The sequence below is a fragment of the Larus michahellis genome, chromosome 10, assembly GCF_964199755.1.
Source record: "Larus michahellis chromosome 10, bLarMic1.1, whole genome shotgun sequence".
Lineage (NCBI taxonomy): Eukaryota > Metazoa > Chordata > Aves > Charadriiformes > Laridae > Larus > Larus michahellis.
In genome coordinates this window covers 23296336-23322496 of record NC_133905.1, presented here as the reverse complement: position 1 = coordinate 23322496, position 26161 = coordinate 23296336, and the positions used below count along the sequence as shown (strand labels likewise).

General features: G+C 43.7%; 1 long non-coding RNA gene across 1 annotated transcript in view; it reads right to left on the bottom strand.

Moving 5' to 3' along the window:
- Positions 1-26161, bottom strand: part of LOC141749360 (uncharacterized) — a 58838-nt gene that overhangs the window by 11145 nt on the left and 21532 nt on the right. The window contains exon 2 of the long non-coding RNA XR_012589339.1: positions 9886-9943. This is a non-coding gene — a long non-coding RNA (uncharacterized LOC141749360). The remainder of the gene's footprint in view (positions 1-9885; positions 9944-26161) is intronic.

Genomic DNA, 26161 nt, shown 5'->3' with positions numbered 1-26161 from the left:
TGCTCCTGCCTGTTCCACCACGAGGACTTTTATGTTTAGTACATACTCTTCAAAGGCTGTTCCTTCTATGAGTCATTTTCGGGGCGGAGATCAATAACGTATCTTAGGGATATTCATTTATAGTAGTAACCAACTCACTGCAGTGATATTAATGTTCATTAATTTGTGTCATTTTATGTTGCCAGACTGGGAGTGCTTGCAAGGTTTTGCTAAATCCTGTTAATTATATCACTGCAACCGCACAGAATATATTTCCTTTAAAGAAAAAACAACAACAACAAAAAAAACACACAAACCAATAGCCACCCCCCAACAACAAAGATCACTTCTATACAGCACCTAAATGTTTTTACTTTTAAATAACTGGAACGAGAAGACAGAAAAACTACCAAATATATGAGCCAATACAGTTCCTACAGCTGTACTGGAGACAGTTGCATCAAAGATATGAAAGACATTTATAGCAAGATATACAATAGTGTTTTACTTATGCAAATAGAAAAATTAATGAATTTGTCCAGTTTATGTGTGAATACGTGCGAATATAAAGTGAATTTCCAAACCAGACACCTATTTTTGATTACCAAATTTGCCTGTGATGACACCATTCAGCTGGAGCCCATGCATATACGGGATTTGTTTCTTTTGCAGCATGTTTTGCAATATACCTCAGTGCTCAAGGAGGCTTATTCCATCAGACTTATCAAATGAATTTGCTAAATATTGGCAAAAGGTTTTGACTTTTATTCAAAACAACTGGAGTTTTCGTCTAATTATTTGTGCCAAGATTTCACTGTATAAGGCCTTAATCACAGTGACTAGAAATGGAGATGCAGAATATTGAAAATACACGTCCTGCATGCGTAAATCTCTGCAACGCACAGAAAGTCCCGTGTTGAAAACAGGTTTCCTTTGTCTCTATTCTGCCCTCCAGTGGTTTAATAACGGGATAGGTCAAGACAGATCAAAACAAAAAGCACCAAGGAAAAGATACTAGCCTATTCCTGCCAGAAACAAGAGCGGTCAAATGCTGAAGTTACCATATTTTTAAACAGGGAACAAAGTAAGATCATTTTTTTCTCTGATAAAGTAGTAAATTGTTAATAAAAGAGAATTCCTGAGATAAATGCTTCTCAAACCTGATTAAGCTCACTAAGAAGCAAAATCACTTTGCAAGTATAATTTTCAAAGCCTCACATAGAAGATAGATTTTAATCGAATCTTTCTGAATTATATCGAAGACGTACATGCCTACCAATACAGTAAAATACCTGTTGATGCCAGAAGAACCACAGCCCTTGGTCGTGGTTTATACTTAGGAAACACAACCTCTTCGTACTGAAGAAATTTCTGTTCTCATCTAAACCTTTTCAAAGTGATTGTAAAAGTGCGTTTTCACAAAGTGGCTTTGTCTTGTACTCTATATTTGTGAATGTGCTTGGTGTTATTTGCTATGGCATCACGATGTGTAGAACACAGATGAGACGGCGGCAGGGGACTCTGTGTATGCATGATGTACACCTTGTATATATAGTTCGGAAGAGTTACTGACACATTTTTATTTAGAATAAAAATTCAGCTTTTGTCCTCTTCTGAAAATTTGTTTTTCCCCTGCAAGAAGTATGGCTTGGAGAAAAGAAAGAGAGCTCAGATTTTAACCAGGTGCAGACTTTTTGCAGCCAGCGTGAAGGCCTGTCCCTGACCATTCGCACTGCGTGGTGTGGTGCCCACCTGGTGGGTTTTGTGCTGCGCCAGGCTGGCAAATACTGTCATGAGTAGTGAGCTCCCCTTGGGGCTCTCTCTGCAGAGCTGTCCTCAGACACAAGCGTCTCACGCTCCCAACTCTGCTTGGGCATTGAGCTTGCCCCCACTTTACCCTTAGTCTGACGTCTGTTACCCACGTAAGACCATCCAGAGCCAAGACTTGCTTGTTTTCTTCTCTCTGAGGCTGCTCTACCTGACATAGGTGGGGTTTGTTCAGGATTTCCCAGATGCTGTTTTTCAACCTGTGGTTTGACCTTCTGATGTATTTTTCCCCTTGCGGCAATGTACTTTCTAATTGTTACAGCCTTCCCTGTTTTCTGTCTCTCTCTGTCACACACACACACCCCTCTCCCCACCTCTACATCCTAACTGTGTGGAAGGATAGGTCCCATAGTACACATCTTCCCTCACTGTTGGTTACTGGCTGAAGAAATGTTTCTGTGAGAAAGAGCTGGAAACTGTGTAGGACCAGTCACAGAGTGGGGTACTGAACTGTGTGTGCAGTCACAGCTAAAACGCCAGGAAACTGCACAACACCGTAGCAGCTTTTGAGGCATTACAATACCACAATTCAGCAGCAAATCACAGAGTGGCAGGAGACCATTCTCACAAACCCAGGGCTGAGGAACAGCCCTGCAGTCTCCTCCTTGCCCAATTCAGGCAACAGGTTACAATCAATGAGATTTTAAAATAACACCTCTTGCACTCTTTTTACATCACTCTCGGTTTCGGGCCTTTAAACTTTTCTTGAAAACCAGGAAAGCCGCTGCCTTCTAAGCGTAAACTGAGATCCTCTCTTAGTAGCGGGAATCCATCCGTTATGACCCTCAGAAAATAAAGTATCTAGTGAGTTTCAGCCAGACCTGTGATTTTTCTTACTAAGCCATGCAAAGTTTGCATTTAAAGAGCACCTGCACTGCTTTGCCATATAGCTCTGCTATTAGAGCTTATTATGAGCCTGAATCGGACGGCATGTTAGGTCCTCTTGAGTGCAGAAACCTATCAGGATATGGAGACAGCGCTCCTGCCCAGAGGACCAGCTTAAAAATTAACAAGTCGAACCTTCTTCAATAACCCGTGTCATATATCCATGAGCTGGATTTATCCGTTATTTCTAAATAATAAAGATAAGTGACTTGAACTACTCTGTCATTTTTCAAACCTCCAAATCACATTTTCAAGTCTTTGTAACACCAAGAAATCTCTAATTCTCAAAATACCCAATTTCTTATGATTAAAAATATGTACATGCAAAGAGAGCAGTCCACGTTACTTTGTTCACTGCCATTATGGATAGTTTACCTGCTGAGAAGAGGTTTAAGAAAAGAAAAAGAAATGCACCATTCCCTCAGCCACAGCAAGGAGATGAATGGAAATTATTTCTACACCAGGAGCAGGGGACCTTTGTTCCACTTTGACGAAGCCTGGGACAGTACTAGTTTTGTTCCACAGTATAGTGGGGGTGGAAGAGCCTTTTTCATTGGAAGCTTATGAGCTTCTTGCTTATACTACCCAGCGCTGTGAACAGTAAAACGCCACAGAACATCCAGCCCACAGCAATACGTAAGTAGGATGTAGATACAAACTGTTATTCCGCTGACCGGGTGGCATTAGACACCCTCCACATCCGTATGCCCTTCCTTAGTGCACAGAACAGACTGGTTTAGTGTGGAGGCTCCATGCCCCAGTTTTCCTTCCGGTTTCTGCCGCTCACTGCCCATTCAAAGCCTAAGCAAGTATCTTAGTGGAGTTCTAGCATCTAAGGCTAACACGACGAGCCATTCCTCTCCCCTACGTATCAGCTGCCTCAATTCCATGGCTACTGCATTTTTTTTCGCATTAAAGCTCCCTGGAGGTTCATACTTCTGCACACACCCAGAATCAACCCTGCATTGAGACCCGCACCTAGTCAAGATCTACAACCCAGCTACTTCTCTGCCTGTGTCCTGCAAGAGACTTGTGACAGTAGGTATTATTAAAGAATGCGTAACACACAAAGGCAGGACTGCATTCCTTCCAAAATAAGTACCAAATTCAGTGAAGTTCTGATAAGCAGTAGTGGATATTTTTTTTACAGTCGCCTGATTTTGAGAAGTGGGAGATTTTGCTCAGCTGTCTCCCCGAGAGGGGCTGAAGGCCATATCCCTCACCTTCCCAACAGCCATTCTCCAGTCTGCGGAAGATACACCGAGCGGTACGTAATTCAAGATTCACAGATGGACAAGGTTGTTTTAGCATCCTCACTTTGGAGAGGTGAGGGCCCCTTGATGAAGCGTGGCTAGCCTAAGTTCTGGTCACAGCTTCCACGTCTGCTTACACACGTTGGATTTTAGAAGTCAGTTGGTAAAAAGTGAAGTGACTACGGCAAAGGGCCGTGACAGGGGCTTGCAGCTCAAATGCAGCAAGAGGAGACAGGATGAAGTTATGAGCTTGACTTTGAGAAGCAACAGACACAAAAATTCTTGTGCCCGGAGCTTATTCTAATGAAGCAGACTGTCATTTCTGCTCACTGTACGGAAAACATACATGCACGTAATGAATGTTTTGAATAGACAGTCTAGGTAATCCCCAAACAGTATTTCTGGTTCATAACGCAGCTTTTCCCTTCAAAAGGGAATGACCAACCCTTAGCACCCCTGCCTGCCCAGGAGGCCACAACTTTATGAAACATGTTCACAGTTCTGCAGGTGAGGGTAGGATTTTTGAACAGGCAACAGATACCTGGAATGAGACTGATTTCACAGTCTCATTACAATTGATGTAATAGGAAGAAGGAAGCACAAAGCACACATGAAGCATGACAGAGGCACAGCAACAGATACTGAAAAGGAGTTACCCTCCTATATACCTTTACAGCCTGGAGCATAACTGCTGATACGTGGAGGGCACTCCATCACCTTGGTGATGGACAATACTAAAAAAAGGAAAATAATATCTGAAAAGAGGTCAAAATCTGTTGTTTCACCTCCTATTTCTGAATACTTCACTTTCAGTCAACTGAATTGCAATATTGAAGATTTCCTCCATGAGAGCACACTGAACTAGTCCACAGGCTGAAGTCTTGGTTAGGCCCACATCACAAAGACTTGGAATCCATGAGCTAAGTTTTCCTCTCAGTGTCACCAGAGTGACTGAAATAGTAAAGGGAGGTTCTCTGATCTCACACAACTAACTATAAAGGGAGGGTAACATTTGGCTCTAGCTGAGAACATTAAAACATTTTGATTGATCCTTGTGAGCCCTTAGGAAATGCCATCAGTACCTGCGTACCAACACAATTGTTGTTTTGGGTAAACTTGTATTGTGCCCGGAACCAAGATTATACAATATACAATAAGAAATGGAGAATAGGGCACCAGCTTCCCATTCCTGTCCCACCACATGACACGCTTTTTTCCAAAGGGAATGTTTAAACATTTTCTATTTAATGTTTAATCACAGATGTGCAGAAAAGGGGAAGGAAAAAAGGGAATTAATGATTACGTTACAAAAATTAGTTATAACCACCTGCAAAATTATGCCCTTCATAATAAGTGAGCATGGAGAGGGAAATGAGAGCCATCTTTAATAATTTTTAATAATTGTTAATAATATTCTCTATTACTATTATGACAAGCTCCCAAAAAAACAGTGCTGATCTTTAATATTAGTTCCTCCAGATGATAAGAACACTAATTTTTTTAATATCATGGTAAAACCTATAATCTGTGCAGTTACCAGCAAGTATTCTGCAAGTGCCAGCTACTGTCCTGATGATTCTTTCCTAGTTCGTTAGGGAATCTTCTCACCCATTCAATCAGAATGTGTCTGCTTCGTTTCCCATCACTTGGTATTACGAAAAACAGCCTGGCACTTAGTCAAACTAGGACAGCTTTACTGATAAAGCCAGTGGGGGAAGCAAATAATTTGTCAAATCTCGCTACTCCTAAACACAAAGAGCACTGCAAATCAATACACGGAAGTGTTCTCAGTTTGATTCCGACTGCTGAGAGGAAAGGGCAGCACCGTGTTCACTGTCTCCACACTAATTGAGTGAGAGTGCATTCTCTATCGTATCTGCTTCTTACCAGAAAGGAAATGTGCGAGATACTGCGTAAAACTCAAGGAGGGAAAAAAGAGAATTAAGAAAAGATTTCTCTTGAATTGCACCTTCTTTAGGTGAACATCCCCCATCCCTTCTTTATACCCACACAGCTGACTGCGTGTCATCTGATGGATGAAGTAGAATTCAACAGTTTCTCATCAACAGATCTTGGTGAACTTAAATTTCGTATAAAGTATCTATAAGTAGGCTAGGAAAATACAAATCCACGGTGATACCTTTAGCTACATCCATCTGTTTTCCATGTTATCATTTGACATAGCATTATTTTTTGGCATCTGTATTTTTGGAAACAAAAATTCAAACCATGCGTGCAATACATTTGCCAAATTAATGTTCAAGACTCCAAATTTTTGCTAGTGTCATTCATCAAAAAATTTATTTTATTTTTTGTGAAAAAATATTTGTATCTATTGCTATAATGTCTACCCTAACTGAACTTTAACCAACCTATGTGCTAACACTACAACCTGGAATGTTTACCCACCTCCCCACGTTGAAGTGGTCTATTAAAGTGCACCCAAAGACTATGCTGAGAGCCCTCGTGTTTCTGAAAGGACAGTGGAGGAGGTAAGCTCTTTGCGACTCAGTCACTAGTGGGTTGTCACAACTTGTTTAGGTTTGTCAACAAGTCAGTAGTTATCCCAAAGAGTTCAATTTTATGTTTCTGGGGAATACTGACACCGAGAAGACTACGGCAATGTTATGACAGTTGTATCTACATTTCTTTTTATCTAAAACTATGCACTGAAGAGCATGACTTTCACACACTTTTGCTTCCCCTCAATGTCTCAGGGCTGATACTTATCAAAAAAGAACGCAAGTACATTCTTTCGGGTGATGATGGCCTACAGAGAAAAACAGCATATATTTTGCTCAACCACTTTGTGTATCTCACATCGGTTTTGTGCTTTCCAGGCATGTACAAATCCTGCGTACCTCTGTCTGGCAAAAGATTGAAGATGCTAATGTCTCCTCTTTGGGATTGGTTAACCTTTATACCAAACGCTTATTTCTTAACTGCTTCAGATAGTTTGCCTCCCTCCCCTTAAGCAACCCAGGGCTTCTCTCCTGTTTCTTTTCATCTTGGGCTGGCTCCTAAGTTGTAGGAAAGCAGCCACCAGACTCTGCTGCCGGCCCTGGCCTGGCTGAGGGCAGCACGCTGCATTCCCAGCACTCCATTCCCAGCACAGCAGGCGGGCTTATATCACCAGATAGGTTCTGGAAGATAGAAGCGGGCTTAGGCGGGTTCGTATTCCTTTTGCATGAGTTCACCCAGCCCACAGCCGGCTCTGTGGACGCGGTTGTGTAAGCGGGAATGGGCAGCCTGCCTCAACAAGACAGTGCTTATCCAGAAGGTGCAGGATCTACACAATCTTTCAACATTGAGAATAAGCCAAATTAACATAAGCCCTTTAACTTTCATGTTTGTGGACTCTTCTGTTACCCTAAAGCTTCAGCAATAACAGTGTTACGTTTGTATTTTTTAGTACATGTTGAAAACATTTATACAAGCCAGGAGAGCAGCATGCATGTATAAAAACCATTTCACTGGTTCAAACGCTAAAACTACTGTACAAACCACCATTTCTTTGCCCCAAATCCTTTGTTGTAGCAGTGTGCAATATATCAGAGCTTATCACCTTTGACATGACAAAGAATCTCCTACTGCCAGCATTCTCAGCCACAACCAGCCAATTAATTCTCATTCCTCCATCAGGGCAAGTACTCCAGAGTTAATAACACACTAAGGAACACCTTCTTAAGGAAATTCTCCCTTTCTGGGATGTTTACGCTCATATTCTGAGAAATAAACCTGAACACCTTTTTCTCTAAAAGAAAGCACATGAAATAATGAGACGAATAGGAGACATATGGTTCTGTTCTTTTTAAAGTGAACATTAGGACTGTGAATCACAGCAATTCTTTAAGGATACTCTGGAGCTGGCTGGATGCGAGCTTCCGTCTAGGTGGTGTATAAGTGTATTAGTACAGCATGACGACTGAGCTAGTAAGTCCTGCATCTACACAGCTCTACAGCCAAGACGGCTGATCTTTCATCTGTTTGAAGAGCAGAAGAACAGCTGTCTGCAGGTTCCTAGACATACCGTGAAAATCAAATGCCTGTTCAGGTGGTGTTTTTTTACTAGCTAACATGAGAACAAGAGACTGCAGATGAGTGTCTCTGAAGCCAAGAATAACTTAACTGGGTGTAGAACAGCACCTACGCTTTATTTCAGAGTAGACACTCAGCCCAACAGCAGCTGAGATCCAAACTAGATCCAAAAAGGATACAGCAGTGTAGAAATTTAGATCCCTAGAGCGAAAACTAAAACCCTAAATTGGGTTCATAGTTTCTGTATGTGGTACAGGAGCTTAAAAATTCACTCGACACTCAGCCAGCAATTAAGCGGGAAGCTGCCTAAAGTCATGCTTCGTTTATAGTTACTGATAGCAGCGCAATTAAAACTCATCTCAGCATGTCTCAAATCCCAGCTCTCCCACAATGTGTAACATTTGCACTGAAGTGAGGGTGTCAACTTAGAAACACAGTCCAGAACTTTCTATGAATAAAAACTCCTACCCCTTTATTCTCAAAAACCTGAACGTGGCACTCTGTTGAAAGTGGAGGTAGAAATGCGAGAGGTTGTACCATTCACCCCAGCCACGATTCTGCTTCAGTCTCTGGTTCTCGCTCACTCACTCGCATCATGTCCTAACCACCACCTAGCAGCTTATTCTGAGTGGTCACACTCTCTTCTGCTGGAGTCAGAGTATTATTCAACAAAACTTTACTGAGACAGCAAGGGAGTACGAGTGTATAGCGCAGGGATTAGAGCACTTACCTGCGAGGGAAGAGTCCTGTGATCTGAACTCTGTTTCCGCCGTTCCTGCTATGTTTGATTCTCAACTTAGCACTGTAAAAGGACAGAACTAGTCCTTGGAGCGGGGAACTGAAATGTCTCCTCCTAAATGACTTCCCTAAGAGTCACGCTCACTCCTTCCCCTCTATCTGGCCTAATGAAAATTATTTACTACAGAGTTCAGCAGGAGTGGTGAGGATTGCCCGTGCCCAGACTAGTCTGGCAGTTTAAGCATTCTCCTTCGAGGTGGGAGTTGAGGATATTAACGCAACCAGACAGAGGAGGGAATTCTGTATCTCTCACTTCCTGACGAATCCCCTAGGACATTGAACAGCAGGTTGAAGAGCAACAAACTTTAAAAAAAAAAAAACAAAAAAACAACAAAACAACCAAAAACCAAAACCCATTGTCTCTTGTATTTCTGCAGGAAGCCTGATCCTGTCTGTGCCACAGACCACAAATTGTCCAGGTCATGTTTCCTACTTAGCGTATGTAATATGGCAACCACATTGGTAGTAACACTTAGTATAAATCCTGTTTTCTAGGACAGAAACAGATTGCAAGATCATTTAAATCATAGCTGAAAATGATTTTTTGGAACACAAAATCACTCAAGTTTCAGCTGCACAAGACTAATCTCTAAGACTGAATGTTGCCTGCCTTCAGTCTTGGGCCAAAGGAACTTTTTGCTGCGGCACTGCACATTGGTGTAAATGTCTGGTAGGTGGAACTGAGACATCTAATGGCTATTTGGAGCTGCCTAAAGACACTGAACATTGAAACTTACATTATAAGGTAAGAGAAAGAGAAGTGGTTTAATGGGCACAGTGCAAATGAAGCTGCCAAAGAGCCATATTTCAGAGCACTTCATTAAATGTTTTTTCAGTATCATCTGTTCTATATTAATTGTACGCAATTGTATGTTTTGTATTTCAGATAGGCAATTCTTTTCCCCCAAGTTCAAGTCCTCCCAAGACATGAGAATGGTAAGGTTTACATTCAAGTAGGAACGAGTGATATGGACAAAGGTACCTAGAAATATATTTTTTTAAACAAGATAGATCAGTTGATATGAAAGTATCTACTGCATTACGGTATTGATTTAACCAAGGTATAACAGCATAGTGCAATATGGCATCAAGACACTTTACATACCTTACAAAGCCATCTCCTTTCTGAAGCCATATATAATACAGCATCCCAAGCAGAGACTCTGTAAAGAAAAATGATACCCATTTACCTTCTGTCAGTAAAATTATTAGCCATGTTATATTTAGCTAACAGACAAAAAAGTTACAGGGCGTGAGCAGACTTTTGCAGGAACATCCTTTGGCAGCTGATTCACTGAGAGACATTGACTGTGGCCTTGGGAGGAGAAGGCTGCGAGATTAGCTTTTTCCTTCTGGTGGGAGGAAGACCTATTGCTTTGCTGATTGCAACAGAGGCAGAATAAATGACGTTAGAAGAGGTTGGGGGGAGCATTAATATATGCCAGAAGGTATCATATTCGCATACACCAGACGAGGATTGGGTAAGAGTCATGGATGGCTCATCATCTCTTCAGAACTATAAATCACCTCTTTCCTGCCTATTTGACCTCTTCTGTCCTACTTTGCATTCAGGAAGTACTAACACTACACTTCAGGCACCCATGCCCAGTGTGTGAAGGGTACGCAGAAAACGGCTCCTACAACTTCGCTCTGGCAGTGCAAGCTAAGACCAGTCCTCAGTGGGATCGTTAACATTGTCTGCACTACACACGTACATCTGGGTTGGAATACATTGAGCAGAGGAAGGGAGCGGAGGAGAGATGATATTCAAGATGTAAACAAACGTCAATGGGTTGAGCAGTACTAATTACCTAACTGAAAGATACAATATTTTCCTATTCAGCTACAATCAAAGAGAAATGATTCTTGGGGGGAAAAACTCGTTCTGGGCTTCTCTCATTTTTTTTCTTTTTTAAACAGGTAATTTAAATGTGCCTCTCATGCTCTCAGATATTAGATTATCTCTGGCTGAGCATAATCACATCCAACTGCATTCCTATCTGATAGAGTGAGATAACATATCCACACCTCTAGTCAGTGTTTCTTTTCCTGGAGCACTGTAATGCAGCCCTTTGCCTTAATCGATAGATCACAAAGACACATCACAGCTCCAGAGCTACTGAGGAATAACAGGTGACGTTTTTCATCTCCAGTTTATGTATTCAAGAGAGGACTAAATGACGCACACAACAGGCCAGACTGACTAGCTGCTGTTGCACAGCGTATGTGCACAGACTGATTACAGAACGGACTCGAGCCTCTGCAGCACAGCCTTACAGAATACCTGCCAAAGCAGCACAAGCGCGCAACAAAAAGCAATCATTTAAATGAAATGTAATCACTCCTTCGAACAGCATTTCACACAAGTATGTGTGTGTGACTGGAGTAATATATATACGCACACATACACAGAGACTGAATTAGGGAAATATAATGGTTGCTAAAATAAAGAAAATTAGCCTTGCTTATGCAAAGCTGTGTTAAAGTCCCACATCTGCAAGAAAACTCCCTTCCTGTCCTTTTGCAATCAGCTGACAGGGTTGCTTTGCTGCTGTTTCAGCTAGTGAGAGCCATTCACAGGAGCACACGGGAGCCGGAATATTTTCCTAATGTTCTTTCTTAAAAAAGAAGCGTGCACCTTAGTCTTTTGCAGAAAGGAGAAAAAGTGCTCTCACCTGAGATCTGGACCTTATGACACACGGGGCTGCTATCTTTGCCGTCAGATCTAATGCTATAGTGCAGGGCACTCCTGGGGAACCAGTTATTCATGCCCCCAGGCAAGTCTCTCGAGCCCTAAAAATGGCTCAGGGTTAAGTAAAAGGATTGGGCAACATCCCAGTAACAATATATCCAGCTTCCCCAGGAGAAATTGTTTCCCATTGTTTTCCTAGTGGTATTTTCCATTTGCTTCCTAAGCGCTTACATCTCTTGTACGCAGTAGGCTCTTCAGGATACCCAAGTAATAGAGAACGCTCATCAGGAAGTCTCAGAGCACGGAGGGTGAAAGACTACAATGGCTTTAAGAGACAAACTGGGCCAAGATACGCAGTGCCCAAACTCATAATCTGTCTGCAATTAAGATACTACCTAAGCAAATAAGCATGTCCAGTCTGGAGAACTTGAGCCGTAACTGCCTGAGAGGAGTCACCAAGGCATGGAACCTTAAAGAAAGATTCTGGATGCAACTGCTGCAGCTGAACCTGCGCAGATGAAGAGCTGGAAATGGGCTCTTTTGTCTCACGTTAAACTACTCTGGATTAACATAGAGACAGAAGCTTTCTTTGCCGGTAGAGATTTACATCCTGTGATGGAGCTGAACCCAGTGGTTTAATTTCTTTCCCTCCTTTCACTGCAACTGAGGAATTTCTCAAAACACTAACTTTTCTCAGAAAAGTCTGCAGCTTTACAATAGGTAAATAATTTACAGCCTTTCTCTCTCATAACTACACGTGGGATATGCCTTCCTGTCCACACTTATGTCCAGTGGTAACATTTGTGGAACTCCTCAGGGTCGGAATTTGTGGTCAAGAAAGGGAAGGATGAAGACTACTCTTACAACAATTTTAAAAGAGATTCTGAAAAGCATAAATGGAGCCACTTGGCCCAGCTCTCTAACTGCAACGGTTCTGCAAGCTTTCCCCCGTGAAGATTGGGCTGCCCCTGAAAAACCGATGAGGAGAATTCACAGCAGGAGTGTTTGACAACGGCTTCCACTGCCAAGTGAACATGCTTCCAAGGGTGATGGCTGGGACCTAGGGAAAGGAAGGAAGGACTCATGACACAGCAGCTCTCCGAGAGTCCAACAGATCTGGTTCCACAAGACAGGTAGTCAGGGAAGTCAAATACACCCTGCCTTCTGCAGGCACTCGTGTCCCTCCCAGTGTCCCAAATTCGGAACTTGCCTCAGCGAGGGGATAAATGCTTGCTGATCTGGTGATACTGTCTGCCAGCTCATGCAAAATACATCTTACATGTTGAACGAGCTGCAGAACAGAAAACCTTCAAGAGAGAGTAGATCAGTTAAAATTAAAACCAGCAGAGACTAGAGCAAATGAAATGGTATTTTTACCCGGGGACAATGTGGCAACGGGCAAGCCCATCCGTAAGCAGGCTTTGGCAATAAACAGATAGCAGTGCTACCGCTTACAAGGGGATGGTCTGCAGCGTATTACTTCCAGTGAGAGAAAACAGAAGGGGATCTTGGGGGGAGGGAGTAAACCAATGTACTATGAAGAGAGAAGAGAGAGTAAAACAATAATATTATGGAAATGCATGGCAAAGAGAAATTAAATTACAGTGTAATAAAGGAAATTGAATTAATTGTTTACAACTAGTTATGATTTATTTTTAATGATACAAAAGACAATGATCTTGAATGGAACATACAATCCCATATATATATCAATGTCCAAGTCCTTTTCACACCCTTTCCTATATTTATAATTAAGAAGGAAGTCTTCTGATGACGTGCCTCGGGAAGAATGAGAAATTACTTAGGTAAGTTAAATAGCAGTTTCAAGTTCTTCTGGAAAATGAATTATGATCAGAGGTCACATTCATCAGCAGGTCTGAAGAGAATGAGAGAAGTTCTTTGGACGTATTATCCACGTGTAAATCAACCATGTTTATGTGTAACCAACATAACGGCATATAAATAGTAGGTAACTTAAGATGGTGGGTTTCCTGTGAACCACTTTTAGTCAGGTACTGAGAATTTGCTTTTAAAAGACAATGTCAAGGCGTTATTTTGGTTCCCCGATGAGCAGAGATCCTAAAATAAGAGTAGGGGCGCACAGAATGGTGGCTTTGAGTATGTCAATGAAATTAGAGAGTCTTTTGGCACTGAACAGCATCTTCAAATATAAATAAAAAATTGGGGCTGGCCTGAGTGAGGTCAGCAGAATAACCGGCTGAGGGCTGTATGCGTGCAAAGCTCCACCTGCTCTAAACACAACTTCGGTTAGCTAGGAGCATCCTACGACAGCTCATGACTCCTCATTAACAAGATCTGAATGTGCAGCGTGCACCTAATTATCACAGCTGTGTACACAGTGTAGGTAGGTGGAAGGCTAAATTGTCATTTAACTGAAACACTCCAAAGCACTCTTAACGCTGCCATAGTGGCACCCAAACTTCACTGTCACTGCTGCTGTGGGTGACTATAAGTCATTATAAGAAACTATATGATTAACTACTCTGTTTTCATCTCTTAACCTCATACAAAGGTTTTGCAATCCAAACTCTTACCATCCGTTTTCATTTTACTTCTTGGATACCGAATCTTTTACCTGTATGAAGAATTTTCTTTGCTGCTCTTAAAGCGTGCTTAATTTTGTGAACTACTTGAAGTCTTTTGGAGGACTGCCCTTTTCTGAATGAGAGCACAACCACTGTGGGAAGGTTGTGTACCTCCATAATGAGTAGCTTTAATTCTCTAAATGTGTGTCATCTTGGAAAATATGACAAAACCAGATTGAGCGTGACAGTGTACGTTCCTCACCTTCCCTTTTTCATACACAACTCTAAAGATCCATTCACTTTGTTTTCTAGCCTCTGAGATCTGCCTTTCTTCTGCAGACACAAACTAATACCATATGGGACCATACACTAACGCTACCAACTAATACCAATATGGTACCAATACTGTAGGATATGGTATCCGTACGATATGGTATCTCTGGTTTCTATGTATCATATAAATATTCAGTTCCATATTTCTCTAGAATTTTGTTCCTTGTGTAATCAGCTTGCATTTATCCGTAAGAGATAACCACTACCCTTATGTAATACGTCCTGCAACTCTCACTCTGGTAAAAGGCAACAAGACAATATTTTGACAAACCAAGAAAACGCAGCTGAAAGACCAAACCGCTGGGAACAGTTGGGCCAGAACTTCCCTCTGTTTTTAAACCTATATTGTAAGGTGCTGCTTTTGACTAGTCCAACCTGAAACAGCCTGTGACCGACCCACCTGAGTTACTGCTTTTCTCCTCGTGGCTTCTTGCCAGAGTTGCTGAACCCTCTGATTATAAAAAAGCAAGGAATGGGTGTTCTCTGGGTGGACTCCGGGATGCTGGAAGTAGTTCTTTATCTTGGCCCGCACAGCTGAATTTGTTGCCCTGCTAAGCGTACTGGGAATAAAAAGGTTTGAGGCAGCTCCAGTTCTGCTTCCCCCAAAGGTCCAAAGAAAAAAAGGCCTGAAGAGTCTTTGAGCTGTCATCATTCACCCACTCCAACCCAGGCTTAACAATACCATTTTGTAAGATAAGCACTAAGAGGGAAGGGCAGGCGCTGACAGGGTGGGTTCATGCAGCAGGGCACTGGCAGTCGGGAACAGAGCCCAGCACCTCTCCCAGGTCAATATGCTACTCATAAGATAGCAGGCATTAACGAACTGAGCTGAACCAATGAGTTTCTATTTGTGTTGTTATTGCTGAAACCAGCACTCCACGTTTGAAACCTGGAATAGCTTTGAACTTGTATCATTGCGAACAGTTTTTTACTTGATACAAATCTGAGCGGGCAAAGATTGCATAAACGCTGAAAGAACTGGGTACTTGCAACTGGCTGGGTGTCACCGAGACCGCGCAGCATGTCTGGGTTTGCCTGTCTCGGAACGACTTCTGAAACCTCTGACGTGACTAGATGTAATCTGGCTCGTTCTGGTGATGCATGCTCACAGGTCACATCTTGTGCGTAACACAAGGTGACAGCTTTAAGGAAGCAGGACATATCAGTTATCCCGAATCAGCAAATTTCATTTTTAAAGTTTATAGTGAAAGTTTCCTTTAGAAATACCTCCTTTTTCCACTCACTATTTTCATTTGTTACTGAAAAAAATTACGTGCTAGGGTCAGCAGTGTACTTGGCACATGCCTGTCCCAAGGAAAAGGATGAAGCAATTACACATGCAGCCTCGCAGCACGGAAAGTACCAGATTACAGCCCAATTCTGACAAGACCTGTGCGGCCATATTCCTCCGAGTCAAGCATCTCTATGGCCAGACTCGTTTATGCTAAATTTATACTACCTATAATCAACACTAGAGCATCAAAAGCCTGGCTAAGGTTGAAAAGCACTCCAGAAAAAGCAAATGCCTCAGTCCAAGTCAGCATGTCGTGGCAGCTGCTGCACAGGCCAAGGGGAAGAGATACCACTGGTTTTGGTGGTGCAACAGCGTGTGACTCCCACTGGCTTTGCTCACTCCCATCAGGGCAGGACGGTGCACAGCAGCGTACTTTCCCTCAAATCTGTTAGCCTACAACCTCTTTTAACCATTCTGAAGATAAATTTATAGCACCTTTTCTCTAAGCTCTCGGCTGCCCACGGACGTCTCTCTCCCACCCTGCCATCACACAGCCCTGGCCACCCTTTCCTCAGCCCCACCAACCTTTGGTCATTACCTCATGTCCGCCCAGATGAGGCCTCTCACGTCGTGTCGCAGCTTCCCTCAGCTGCTTTCCACCGCTCCACGCCGGCCCCTGCCATGTCTCGTATCCCCCACCTCGGCCCTGTCTCTGGTGAACAGCCCAGAGGAGGCCTGTCCCCCACCGAGGGGGGCGCACCCCGCTGAGGGGGACCCACTGCCCCACACTGAGGAGGAGCGCATCACCCCCCACTGAGGAAGAACACATCATCCCCACTGAGGGGGACACCCCACCCTGAGGAGGGGACCCGCTGCCCCCCACGGAAAGCGAACACCAGCCCCGCACCCAGGGCGCGGGCCCCGCCTGCCCCTTTCCCCAGGGCCGCCATCCGGCGCCTCTTTCAGGCAGGACACGGCCGAACATCCCAAGCCAGCCGGCACGTCCCAGCCGCCGGAGCTGCCTCAGCCCTCCCCTTCCCCCGTGCGGGGCTGCAGACCCAGCCTGAGCCCGGCCGAGGCCAGGCCCCGCTTTCCCCTCCCCTCGCTTTCCCCTCCCGCCGCCATTTCTCGGTGCTGGTTCTTCAGGACCTGGGGGGGGGGGCTATTTTGCATCACCTTCCTCACAAAAAAGGTTAAAAACCCTAGAAGGCGTCCAAGAAAAACAACAACAACAACAATAATAATAAACCACAACAAACCAAGCCAAAAAATCAACAAAAAGAATCAAAACAAACACCAAACCTCAAAAAAAAAAACCCCCAACCCTATTACAGAAACATATATTTTAAGGGTTTAAAATCACAGACTTGGGATAAATGGGAAATTCTCTGTTCCTTCCTCTTAAAAATCTACAAAAGCCGGGCACGTGCGTGGCAGGCAGGTTCACCGCCGGTAGGGAATTACAGAAAACCCTCTCAGGCCTTAACTACTTTTATGGAACATAGAGGAAAAAAAGCAGTGCCAGGCTTATGCAAGACCCTTAGAAACCACCAGGTGTCATTGTTGGTGCATAAAAAGCAAAAAATGGCCAGTTAGTATTTCAGCTGAAAATGCCCAGCAGTTTTAAGAAAAGTTACTGCCCATATGTGAGAGTGTTATTAGAGGCGAGCGGCTTAACGAGGACACTTCTCTCACCAAGGACACCTCTCCCACCCAGGAGCCCTGAGCACGCGTAAGGCGATGTGACGCTTTTGCCACCTCTGCATCCCCGCACAGGTCTGGGAGCGAAGGCAAAACGCTTTTGAGTGCTTCTGGACTGACTGAACGTGTTCTGGCGAGAAACTGAAATCATCACCCAGACTTTGGGTGGAGCTGGCCATCAAGTGAAAAAGAAACCTGTCTTCTTGGGCTTTGGAATCCCAAGTCTCGGGTGCTCAAGAGCAGGTTGCCTCCCCTTCCCAAGCTGGGGCCCTGTGCCACCTAACTCGCCCTGCCATCCCAATAAAACATTTGTTTCATTTGTTTAAATGAGGGTAAGAGCGCATTTCCCCCCAGGGATATATGTCACATCAGGGATGCTGAGGAAATTATTTTTGATTTCTTCTTTTTTAGAGTACAGCTGAGGAAGGGCACACTTGCAGAAACAAGTTTTCATAAGAGAGCCCAAAACTAAACGGCACATCTGTGCCCCAAGGCACAGAGAGGAAAAGAAAGAAAAAAAAAAAAAAAGACACAAAGAGTTTCAGGGATAAAATGAGACATGGATACTGCTGAGCAGAGGAGGCAGGGGAAGGAGTGACAGCAGGCGAAGTAATACAGCTGGGAACTCCTCTGATGTTTTGACGTTGGAAGAAAGGATAAGGTAGCACTTGATGTACCTCGTGACAATGAAATGACCCGACTAGTAAAGACTAAGATTGGCATCTCAGTGAGATAAGAATATACCACCTGGGAGAGAGACCTGCATCTGAGGATAGATGTGCTTGGAAAGAGGAAGAGGGACAGGCTGATTCCCCTGTCTTCCTGATAAAGACTGTGAGGAAATGGCAGCAGTGGCGGTGAAGGGCAGCAGCAGAGCTTGTGGAGGGGGAGACCAAAGCACAGACCACAGGTCCAAAATAGAGTCTGGAGGAAGCAGAGGTGACCTCAAGACAGTCTACAGAGAGAAAAAAACGAGTCAAAATATGATGATGAGAAAAGCAGACTGGTGCTTTCCTTCACATACTATCCACCAAGGAGTGGAAAACAGGAGACATACCCACGAAAGGGGCATTTCCTACACAACTGAAGTGTTCACAGTTATAAGCATCCCAGATGCTAAACTGGGATTGAATGTGAATATCTCCATCTAACAAAAGGCACAGTACCAGGTAACAGGTCTGCATTTTTTACACAAGAAGGTCCCAAATTGGTTTTAGTTCTCAAGCACGGGGAGCATGTTTTAAAACAATTAAAGAACACGGGCATCATCTGGAAGAGATTCTGTGAGTGATTAAAGCAGAGCTATTAAGTTCCTATTAAGAACTCAAAGCAAAATATCTCTATTAATTGGAGAAAATATGTTAAAATTCATAATGCAGAAAGGGAGCAAAGACCTTTTCTATACTTGTTTACACCAATAATTCACATTAGTGGAACTACACTGACATAAAACTTTTAAAGAGAGAATTGGCCTTGTATTTTGGCAGCTTTTTTTCTTTACGTTAGACTTTTATGGCTTGGCTAATGGTTCCAGTTCCTATTCTCCCCTGAAGAATCCTGATGGGCTGCACGTTAATTTGCTGAAAGCCAGAAATCTAGTAAAAATGTAATTTTACCCTTGCTAACAGCTGGAGAACCAAAATCAATTTCAGCAGCTTGCTGAGTAATGAAATTAGAGGACTCACAACTGACAGAAACCTCACACGACCGAGCTGAAGGGCAGCGCCATCACTTTTCTTTAACCCCCTGATGCAGACACCCTTCAGACAGAGCTCAGAAAGCAGCACTAGGCATCTCTTCTCAATCCAAAATGCTGTTTCTATTAAAAGAAGATGCAACGGTAGATCACAGAAAGCCTGGTTTAAATTAAACTATGAGCTAACACCAAAGGGAGATACTCGGGAAGCTCTAATACCTGTACAGGTACATCAGCCATCTGCACAGCTCAAACCTGCTCCAGGAGTAGGAAAGGTTCACGGGGAGAGTTAGTTGTACTCACCAGTGTCAACCATTAACCTGGGAAGATGCCAAAGCTGTTAGCCATTTTTAAAGTTAATGCCTGCATTTCATTTTTACTCAAATTCTTTAAGAAGAAATTGGACGACTTGCACCATGGTTAGCTAGCGTTCAGGTCTCCTGTACATCTTCCTGGAGGAAGCTCCAAAGGGATGCTCCTCTACAAGACAACTGGCTTGAGTGAAACAACTCGCGTAGTCACCTTCCAGCTACTACTGGACTTCCCACACTTGCTGACCTACCACCCTCCGTAAAGTTCATGATAAAAAAATGCTGAATTTGCTATTCAGCAGGCATCGTGCAGTCTGAAGTTAAGGATTTGTCTGCAGTCACCCAGGGCTATAAACAGGCAGAGGCTGAAAATAACCCACTGAGTAAAGACAGAGCTGTCTCCATTACTCGTTAAAGAGCCATTTTTTAAAGAGACCCCTATGTTTTGCAGGTATTTGATTACTGATGTTGTTGCTACCAGGTTCACGTATTTCTCTGAGAAAAGGGAAGGCTGGTATTTAGACCTGTAATCTCTGTTTTGCAAAACTGTAAGCTGAGCCAAGGGCTCTTTAGGTGCATGGCCTAGAAACTCAAGAGATGCCTTTGGATTTGTTATTGGACTGCTTATTTGGCACACCCCCTTTCACTCAGAGGGTCCTAAAGCCTTTGCAAGGATGAAGCGAGTGAAAGCCTCAGCTGTTCGAGACGGGCAGACGGACACCGAACCTGGGGACACCTGCAGGACTGAGACGAAACCGGCAATGCCTCCAGCTCGCGGGGAAACAATCCCGCCATGTGCTTCTCCTTTACTGGGTGATCCTAGCTGTGTGGAAAGGCAGAAGAATCCAAGAGATTTTACCCCTAATGAAACCCAGAAGCTGTGATTCTCTCCCCCTACCCACCTCCTCCGCCTCTCTTGGGCATGGGTTATACAGGGTCCTGTGCGCTGCTGCTTGCTTTCCAAGTGTGCTGGAAACAAGAGCAGTAAGATAGGCCGGTCAGAGGCACGAATGCCGTCTGGACTCAGCACAAGTAGAACAACGTCATATTTTTCAGGGAGCGTGAGAAGATTTATATTTTTGAGGCGCTGCAGGTGCTGGGGGCATCCTGACTAGGCCTTGCTTACGCGGGAGCGGTGCTCATCGTTTCTATGAAAGAGCCACTGCCTTTAAAAGCACCTCAAGCACAATTCACTGGAAAAAGGATGCCGAAAATACTTAGCGACTTGAACTTTTATGCCTTGGAAATTAAAAAAGCACCGACATATTTAACATTTTAAAGAGAGACTACACAAAATTGGCTGCTGTTAGGCTAAGGCCTACGTTACAAACATCTGCCCTTTGCCTTCATGTTATCCTTCCACATAATAAGGAATAAAGAGACATCAAAATATCATTTTTTTTTCTTCAGCAAAAAAAACCCTTTCTGGTGCAGCGGTTAGGAGAACGGTACCCTCTTCTTGCTCTGCTCTGCAACCCCCACAGCAGCTCGGCCAACACAGACGACAAGACGCGCTGCTCTGCCATTGGTAACAGCAGGATTACCGATGTAGGGGTTCGGGGGTTTTTTATTCCCCCCCCAAACATGATCTGCCACATACTTGGTAATATTGTTTTTACAGATGCCTTATTTTGTACTTCTTAAATCTGACTACAGTAAAGTGTTATACTCTGGCTGGCAGCCTCTTGAGAAATAAAGAGGAAGGAACTGATGTTTTGTAAAGAAAAAAATAAAGTGGTTTAGGTGCAGAAAGGAACACTGAAAAACGATAGCTTTAATTAATTTTATTATTCTCCTGGTTGCATGGAGGTGTGTAGAGGGCACTTCAAAGACTGGTTTAGAGATTAGAAAATCTGATATCGGAAAATGGCTGATGAATTTATTCCTTTTTTTTTTTTTAAAGCAGGTTCTGAGTTTGAACTAGACTGATTTATATGGCAGAATATTCAGTTATCACCAACATACAGGAACCTCCTTTTACATCACCAATTAGCGATGCTGGCAAAGTGCGTACTGGGGGAACATGCTCCTTGCAGGATAAGTATTTTTACGGATTGGAAGAAACCCACCACTTTGTCAGTGACTATCGCCTGAACTGACGGGCAGCAGCAATGTTACTTCCACACACCTGATTTATGTGGGCATGGAACTGCTCGTTAAAATCCATAATGTTTATTTGCACTGTGCGGCTGGCAGGGATTCCCCAAGACCCGGTTCTGCCAAGCAGGTATTGTTTTCTGCTGGGTAAGAACTGCCTGTCAGCAGCAGACTAAACCCAGTCATTTTTCCATGCAACTGAAAGGCAGGCGAGCAGTGTCTTTATAGGGAGAAAAAAAATATTAAAAAATCAATCTATGCAGATATAAAGGCCTCGCCACTTTTCCTCCACTCCTTCCCTTTTGAGACAAAAAAAGAGCTGGGTTAGAACCAAACTCCTGACTTAGCACGCAGGCTTCAATATAACGTGAACTGGCTTCAGAACATGGCATCTACAGCGCAAGTACCCAAAAGGGCATTTCTAGCAGCAACCCTATTCCTGGTTACATGCTGGCCACGCTAGTTCTCTTCCGCTTTTACTCCTCATACAGATCCGTGAAATAAAGGCAAGGGCAACACCCAGTGAGCTGGAAATCACCTTAATGACATATATCTGTATTTGAATTTCATTCAGGTCTAACTTAACGGTGTGTTACCTCGCTCCCTGTCCCTAATTCTTCTCTAAATTATGTTTTCCTCTTCCGCAGAACAGATGGATTCCTAAATCCTCTGAGCTCATCTCTTGGCGCTCGTGCACACAAAGCGCGAGGAACAGCACGAGCTTTATGCTGCTCCTCGGGGGTTCATTTTCCCCACAAAAAATAACTTCAGACACAATATACCTGAGGTTAAACAAACCCGGAGAGACTGCAGAATGTGAGATTCAAACATCAACTTTTTACTGCAGCACAGAATCTGATCAAGGAAAAAAGTCTGTGAGGTAGAATAACCCCTTTATCCCTAGCAAAGGCATTGGAGGCATCAGGATATGACTTGCCTGCAAGAGACTAGACTGCCTGCGGTACTAACCATCCCCACAGCGAATGCCACTATGCGGTGACAAGCAGAACACAAACAAGCTGATTTCTCTGTACGAAACAGCATGAAGTTCTGTGCAGGCTCCAAAATCCTTCCAGGACTTTGTGAATGCAGACACGTGCGACTGACCTGCACAGGGCTCCATGCTGCTCTGACTGCTCAGGCTACCCCATCTGAGGCTGGCTCAGGATTAGGTCCATATGTGGCCGTCACGCTTTTGATTGCGATTTAAACTTAACCGTCCATACAGTGTTTAACATAAGAGAGGCTCAGTACTTGAGCTCTTGAAATAAAAACATTGCCAACAAGAACCTGCTTTCATATAAAAGAAGAAAGAGGATGAGTAGTTATAAAAAAAACTGTTCTTAAAGCCACTCACTGTCTCAGCCTCCGTGCTTCCTCCAGCCCGGTTCCCGCCCGTCTCCTTACTCCGGCACCTTCATTCCTGCCCGTTCCCTGCCCACATTCATGGAAGGAGGACACTGCTCTCGGTTTATGCCACCAGCAACACCAGTCTCTTGGAGAAATCATAGAATTTTCCAGGTTGGAAGGGACCTTTCAGATCATCTAGCCCAACCAACAACCTAACGCTGACAAAAGCCATCGCTAAGAAAGGCCTCCTGCTCTCCTTGGAGCTTGTCCTGTTGCGGAGAGGAGATTCAAAACTAATCGAATAAAACCACCCCCACCTGGGCAGTGCACCTGGCCAAGTCTCATGCCCTGCCTCTACAGGGAGAAAAAAGGGGCTCTGAATGGATTTTTAACCTAAATGGTTTTAACCTAAGATAGAAAAGCGCAGAAAGGCACTTTCACCCTCCAGTAAAAGCACTGAACTTCCTACACAGCAAAATCCTACTTGAAAAACTCTGGCTTCAAAGTCATGTGACTTTCAATACTTGGTGTAAAAGTATTACCAGGTGGTAGTTGACACTGGTATTAACTTCTGGTGCCTGGAAGAAGGAAAATAAAGATAACCAAAAATCACTCTGAGGAGTATTGCAACAACCTTGCCATGACAACACAAGCGATTCTGCCTCAGCACCACCGACAGGAATCCCTGCCTTGTGTAAGGAACTCGGTTTCTGGGGCATTTCACACGCATGCCAAAATAAAACCAACCACCCACCAAACAAACCTGCCCCAACAACAACAAAACAAAATAAAAAATTCCACCCACCAAACAAACAACCAAAAAACCCCCAAAAGACAAACCAAAATCCCCCCCAAACCCCCTATCAACATGAAAAACGCACACCCCAAACCAAACACACTACAAAAAACCCGAAACAACCTCCCCCCCTGCGCTCACCCCCAAAAAAACACCCACCCAAACCACAAGAAACCCAGAAAACTATCGTAGCAGATTGTAGGATTAGTTGCACAGGTGAGCGACTTAAGGCTAAGGGAAAAAAATCGAGTAGAATAGAGCAGAAGTGAGAAACGAAATCACAAGCAGCATGTAAGCGTTAATGACTTTTTAAAGCGGTACAACGCAGACATTTCCTCCAGACACACCACCATGCCCGTTATTTATTTTTATGAAATTTTCATTCTTTGTGGGCAAGAGCACCCTACAAATTTTGGGACCTTTTCCCAGTCTAATCCAAACCACCTCAGCATTTATATTCTAAATGGGTTTTTTTCAGGATTGATGCAGGGATATTTATTTTTTAACGTTAAAAAAAATATAATAAAATCATGTAGGTAGAAACTTGGCATTGTGGCTCTCAGCCCAGGAGCTCTTAAAAAAATGTTTAAAAACGAGAATCCCTTGACTCTGTAGGTTATAAGAACGTACAAATGCAGAAGTTTGCAAATAAAAATAGAAATCTAAGAGGCCCCTTCAGGAAATATTCTTCTTTTTTAAAAAAACTTTTCTTTACAATAACAACTGAGTAACCAGCAACCCCCCGAGTGGCAGCGGCTTGTCTCCGAGGAGCTGGACTCTGAACAGGGGCAGCTGATCTCCCAAGGCAAAACCCCAGCTTTGCTATCTGCATCACGCTCTGTTTTCCTTCCCGAACTTCCAAATATATTCCCCCATGTAAGCACACTAGGAGTTAGGGGGAAAAGATACTCAGTACGAAGCGGCAGCTACTCTTTAGAGTCATTTTAAGAGCTGGAAGAGGAGGGCACGGGGATCCGGAGGCCCCTCAATGCCGGGGAGAGCCAGGCGAGGCCCGGCAGAGCTCTGCTGCCGTTGCTACACGTACAAACTGACCTCGCGTGTGAATGAAGCCTTTCTAAAGCCGTCCTTCCCTAAGGGCTGAGTGAGTCTCTGTCCTGCCCAACAGGGCAGATCCTCTTGGAGGATCCTTTCAGCAAGACATCCTGGGGAGAAATATGGACTATCTCCTGGCATATAGCAAATTCTCTTCGTTTTGAATTACTGTGGAGGTGGGTCTGCATAGGATTTACATACCTTGTAAACTGTGGATTTATGGGGAACACAGGTTGTAAATGGGCGTTGTGTTTTCATGAACATGAACTTTACATTCATTGTGATTTAAGCGTGTTTTAATATGCATATTTGAAAAGTTTCCAAGAGGAAGTTGGATTAATTTTGCTCCGTTTATGATCCTCTGTGCATCACTCACTCTAGCAGCCCGTGTTTGCCAAATTTTAATCTGCCTGGGATTTTTAAAAATAAGTATTGAATAAATAAGTAACTCAATAATCAGATTGCTTGGCTAACGTCCCAAGGCATGACTAACCCGCCTAAACCACGAAGCCCAGCCGAAAGTGCCGAGCTGCGTTCTGTACTGGTCTGGTCTCCCCCCGGGGCTGAGGAAACCAAATTCCCTCAGTAAAATCTTTCAGCAATGAGACTGTTTAGGTGGCTCTTGTTTAATGAGTTAATATAAATTCCTTGTCATCTAAGCGTGCAAACAAGCGTGCCTTGTGCCTGCTTGTGTCTCAGCGGAGCACGTATCTCAGCCTATCATCCTCGCTCTTCAAAATACACTTTCAGTATAACTTTTGATTGGAAACAAATGCCCAGGAATGCGTGTCTGCAGCTAAAACCACACCCAGCTCATACACGCGTTAGGTAACTCACCTTGAAACATAGTTAAACTCATAAAGATTTCAAATTCCCAAACCAGGCTTTCCTACCTTGTTTTGCCACCGATTCACTACAGCCCCGTGCAAATCACTTCAGCTCGGTGGCGGTTTCCCATCAGACTCACCTACGCAGATCTGCGCATCTGCAGGACCAGGACGGTCTCTAACCACTGTTTAGAGATGGGTAATAACCATGCCTAGTTATCAACCAGTTTTAGTTGAGGATGAAGTTGTAATCCTAATAAAAAATAATCTTCCACTTGTTTCAAAGGAAAAAAAAGAGAGGCCTTTCTAAACTGTTCTTAAGTATCTTAATAAAATATCTTCACTGAAGTCTGATTTCAGAAGCCTTTCACATGGATTTGTCAGCTTTGCAGCAGCTGAGGTCGATTCCGTTTTAGCAGCGCGCAGTAAATCATCGCTTTCCTCTCTGCCCCTTCTCATTTTTCAGCACTAACAATCCCAACAGGATCACTGGACAGGTAGTCCTTGCTAACCTGCTTCTGGTGCTAACACACCACGTGAAGTCAAAAACCATCCCCAGGGCCTGATTCTTCTCAGGGCGACGGAAATGGCTACAAGCGTGTAAGCGGGAGATAGGAGCACGTGTTTAGTGCGAAATGCCTGCTGTCTGGAAGCGTCCCCTTGCCCCTAAATGAGAGGGTTAGAGTGGTTTTATGGACACTTCTCAGGGCCAGCCCGCTTTAGGCCAGGTGTTTGTCCAAGTCTT